General features: G+C 38.1%; 1 pseudogene; it reads left to right on the plus strand.

Moving 5' to 3' along the window:
* Positions 1–2,221: 2,221 nt before the first annotated feature.
* On the plus strand, positions 2,222–2,300 carry LOC112833484 (U2 spliceosomal RNA; annotated as a pseudogene).
* The last annotated feature ends 2,899 nt before the right edge of the window (positions 2,301–5,199 follow it).

Below are 5,199 nucleotides of genomic sequence, written 5' to 3' on the forward strand. Positions count from 1 at the left end.
CAGAGGAATGAACTGGATTATTTTCTCTTTTCCCATAGCAGGAGGAGGGGGACGATTTCTTGCCAACCGTGGAAATTCTTCAACCCCTTTCTCTGCAACGTTTTACTTTCTAACACATGGTATAGGTTCTTATACATTAAAAATCTCATCCTTTGACCTTTCACAATTAGCATCTTACTTCCTTTCTATTTTCTGCTGCCAAGGACTTGAATGAGAGCTAGAGCTACTGTCTTCATTTCCTTATCAACCTCCTAACCCCTCTGCAAACTAACTTTCATCCCCATGATTGTTCCCACTTTCTAGGCCTGACCAGTCTCTTTCTAGGCAATTAGAAGCACTGCACATCATGCATAAGAGCCTTGGTCCCCCACTAACTCTATCCAAACATCCTTTTCTTGTTCCTCAGCTTTATAGTGCACTCTGAAGCACTGAAGAGTGTTGAAAGTCCTCCTGGGTCTCCAAATCCTCTGACCACTCCTTTCTCCTAGTCTAGTTTCTTTTGGACTTCCTAACCCAAAGTATCTTTTAGAGCCTACTCCCTTGCCATCTATCAACACACACAGGCTCCAAGTTCATCTATTAAGGACCTTCAGACACAGTGCTTGCCCTCAAATAGTTTATGATCTAATTAGGGAGATAAGTCCACTACATGAAGCGAAAATACCAATGCCACATCTCCAGGGAACTCCCATAGCTTTCGTTAGAACAATATCTAACAAAAGTTAGATGGGCAGATGGCTGATGGATGGACAGATGGATAAATGAGTGAATAATTACAGAGATGGAGCCAGATCAGTGCTGAAGAACAGGGAAGATGGCAGGAAAGCACGTGAAAGAGATTTAAACTGGTCTTGAAAGAAGAGAGTAGTGGATTGAAAGAGGGGCAACTTTCCAGGCAAAGGCAACAGAATAAACAAAGCTTTAGAGATAAAGATAAGAACAGATTGTCTTCGGTTCTCTCTCATCTATAGTTTTCTCATTTGTACAATGGAACTGATCATAGAAATCACTTTATAAGACTGTTAAATGACTTAATATTTATGAAATGTTTCTGCAGTGCCAGGCACAGACAAAGCATTCAATAAGTGTCCCACTGTAATTATCATCCTTGAAGGAACCGAGATCTAAAACATCTGTTTACAATAATATACCAAGCAGCTATCTGCTAATATGAAAGCGTATATGGTTTCATTATGTATTGCTCTGAGGAACATGTGAAAAGTGCTGAAGCATTTCAGAAAACAAGAGAATACTTAAAATACCCTGTTCTTACCTGTTGATGCTCACCTTCAATAATTTAAAGTATATATTATTTAAAAATGCTGTTCATGTAGTAACTTTTACTATGATAAATTTGGGTATTAGCTGCTTCTGAACTTTTGAACCTGTTGTGGGACTGAATCCACAACCAATACAGAAATGTTTCCTGTCATTTTATAATTCATGAAGTTAAATACCTTTGCTTGCTATGGTTATTGAGGGAAAAGGTATTGAACTGGTAGGACTGAACTCCACATGGATCTTTCATATACTTAGAAAATGTTGATTTGTGAAAGCTCTGTTGTACATCTTCTTGGGTTTGTCACTGAGTGAGATTTATATTGTGGCAAAAGTTATAGTGCAGCCCAGGCCTGCCCTCTGATTCTGAGGCTTCGGCTGTTTTCTGGGCTTATTTGCTGCTTCTTATTTCTTTTTCCTGGGTTACTCCTTCCCTCAATGAATGTAACACATTCACATCCAAATCTTTAGAAATTGCATCTCCTCAATTCATGTTTTATTCCAAAAGTTCCTGAGATCTCACTTAGCATTAATTCATCCATTGAAAACATATTCTATAAGAGCCATGGTCCTAGGTGGTAAAAAAAAATTCATGCAACTCTAACGTGGCCTCTAATTTCCAGGAAGCACTCTCCTGTATGGCAAAGACAGAGGGGTAAATTAAACAACACGGTCAACCACTAGAGCACAGACACTGGAATTACTCACACTGGGGGAACCAGGGAAGATGTCACAGATGGGCTGACACTTGAGCAGAGCCTGAAGGATGGCAGGTAGAAAGGGATGTGTGTGTAAAGGACTGCAAAGGAACGGTGACACCTTCAGGGCGGTCTGGAAGAGAGTAGAAAGAAATGAGGTTGTAGGGATGGGTAGGAATGAGAGAGGGAGAGGCACATCATAAAGGATCTTGTATGCCTGGCCAAGAAATTAGAAATTTTACAAAATCGCTTCTCGGCCTTTTGGCTAAGATCAGGTGTAGAAATTTTACAAAAAATCTATTATATATTTTTTCCAAACTTTTTTTCTATATATGAAACTTGGATAATTCTTTTCTTATACTTGCCACATTTATTATTCAGATTCTGTAAGTACTTCATAAGTTGCATAGAGTATAAATGTGTATTTTTAAAAATTTCTTTATGCTTGCATTTACTCTGTTGTTATCTCTTAAGAGATTTTAATCGGCATTTGTGGTCGAACTTGAAAATTACTTAATTGTTGCTGTCAATAACATCCCATTTCTTTCATGACCTGGTAGAACAATTCTATAATCACCTTAGCCTATATTTCAACACTGAATATGGTTAGGGGCAGAAAAAAGTGTGTATAAGTGAAAACTGAGATTCTATTAACTTACATTCACTAATGTTCTAATGCCTACCTCTATTTACTTAGCTTTACGGATTTTTTTTTTCTCAGCCATGTAATATTCTTTTCAACTCCAATGTTTGTTATTTTTCCCATTTCCCAATTCCTTCTTGGACTTTACTCCACACTCAGCCATTTGAACTGCGCTCATCTGTTTATTAACGTATCCTTTATTGAGCACCCACCATGTGGTAGGCACAGCTCCGTTCTGAAGTAGTAAATTCATTAAGGTATACTTGAAGCTGCCTTCGAGTTGCTTATGGTTCAGTGGGGAGGCAGACGTGAAAGATTTGACCCCAATGCAAGTGACGTGGAGGTCTACACATAGGGAAAAGCATCTGGGTTACAACACTGAATCATGGTAGGAGGAGACTTTTGAGTGCAGTTGGCTTAAAAAAATGCTGGGGGTGCAGGTAATGGGGTATGCACAGTTCAACAGGCCCAGGGAGAAGGATCAGGCTCTTCTCCATTAGCTTCTAATTGTTTGGTTAGACCCAGAGCAAATACAACTGGAACAAAGATCATGATGAAATTATGAATTAGTTAACTTCTAAATCATATTTCAACTTTTAAATCTTCCTACACAAAAAGTACCCTTCATGTTTCCAAAGGAACAGAAGAGAGAAAAGAAGCAAAACAATATTAAAGGTCATAGTTCAATTTCACCTGTTTCTATAGTGCTCAGAATAACTTGTCCACCAGATCATGAACAAATAAGGGAGGAGGTAGGTTAGACTAAATTGAATAAGACTCCCTAAAGTAAATTGTCTTTGTTCTTATGCATTAGCTCATTGCTCTGAGACCAGAGGTATGTAGGATATTTTGTAATGCAGATTGCCTTTGTCAAGTCATAGAGCCCTTGGGGTCTTAGCCTACAGACCTTCAGATTTCCTTCTCTCCAGCATCAATCTGTCCTAAATTGCTCTTATAGAGGACAAAAAAACCTAGAGATTGTAATATTCTCCAAAATGCCTTTAAAATAATTCAAAAAGCACTTTAAATAAAAAGTCAAATTTGCAAAGAACAAGAGCAACTATTTTGTGAGTTTATAGCAGAAAGAAAACTGAATTTAAGTTCTTAGACATTTTACATGGACTACAAGGAGAAAGTAAGAACTGTTTCATCACATTTAATCAAAGAATGATGTTTATTTTATAGTTTAGGATTTTTCACACTTTAGTATTTTTTGAGGATTTATTATATGCCAGGTATTTGAATAAATTTTTTCATATACAATCTCCTTCAGTCTTCACAATACTTTTATGCAGTAGATATTAACAGTATTCCTGATGGGGAAACTGAGGCTCAGTGAGGTCGAGAATTTTGACCAAGGGCTTATGGCCAATAAGTGGCAGAATTAGGATCTTTGTTTAAGAGTATTACTATTTTTTTAATTTAAGTTTAATTGACACACACTATATTAGTTTTAGATGTACAACAATTCTATATGTTATGCTATGCTCTCCACAAGCGTAGCCACCATCTGTCAACATTCAGCACTAATACAATACAATTGACACTATTCCTTATGTTGTACCCTTCATCCCTGTTACTTACTCATTCCATAACTGGAAGCCTGTATTGCCACTGTCCTTCATCCATTTTACCCAACCGCCTCCACCCTTTTTTATTTTTAAACACCTCTTCTTCAACCCTCGCCAAGTGCCTTTCCCGTTTACTTACAGCATTTGACATATTCTCAGTGTATTTCAATTTTTAGTTTACCATTTTTCTCTTAAATTTGCACATCTTCACTATCTAAAGAACATAATTTACAAAATCAGAACTTGATACTTTAATTATCTCGAGGAGCCTTTCAAAAAGGCAAATGTATTTTGGACAACTAAATAAGTAAAATGGATTAGGTATATATAAAATATCAAGAAAACATACAGGGGAAAAAGTAGTAAGGAATTCCTTTAATAACAAATGAAGCAATTTTCAAATTACCTGAAGCCCAAGGAAGGAGACAGTGATGAAAGATTAGAGTGCCTCCCTACAAACTCCATGGGGCATCCAGGTGATGAGCCCTGCTTGCTCCTTGGCTGGATGCCACCCCCTCGGCCAGAGACTGCCCTTTGTACATTCCGAAAATCCTAGAGGACCAGGTTTTGTCAGGAAGCCCATACTTTGTATTTCTGAACCTATGCTTCAGCTACTCAGTGCTGAAAATATATTTGGATCATACCCAGATAAGTTTGCGGCAATGCTGTGCTTTTCATGGTCAAACTAAGAGTGACGAGTCCATAAGAATGTATGTCTTGGGGATGCCTGGGTGGCTCAGTTGGTTAAGTGTCTGCCTTGGGCTCAGGTCATGATCCCAGGGTCCCAGGATCAAGTCCCACATCAGGCTCCTTGCTCAGCAGGGAGCCTGCTGCTCCCCCTGCTTGTGCTCTCTCTCTCTGACAAATAAATAAATAAAACCTTAAAAAAAAAAAAAAAAAGAACATATGTCTTGGAAGGGAAGAGTCTGTTCCAGAATGTAGCAAGGTAACAGAAGACAGCAACATGGATTTGGGGTTCAGTGCATGTCCCTAAGACACAAAATTGTGT

Source organism: Callorhinus ursinus, unplaced genomic scaffold (genome assembly GCF_003265705.2).
Source record: "Callorhinus ursinus isolate GAN/ISIS: 27379988/994484 unplaced genomic scaffold, GSC_fseal_2.0 scaffold25, whole genome shotgun sequence".
Taxonomy (NCBI): Eukaryota; Metazoa; Chordata; class Mammalia; order Carnivora; family Otariidae; genus Callorhinus; species Callorhinus ursinus.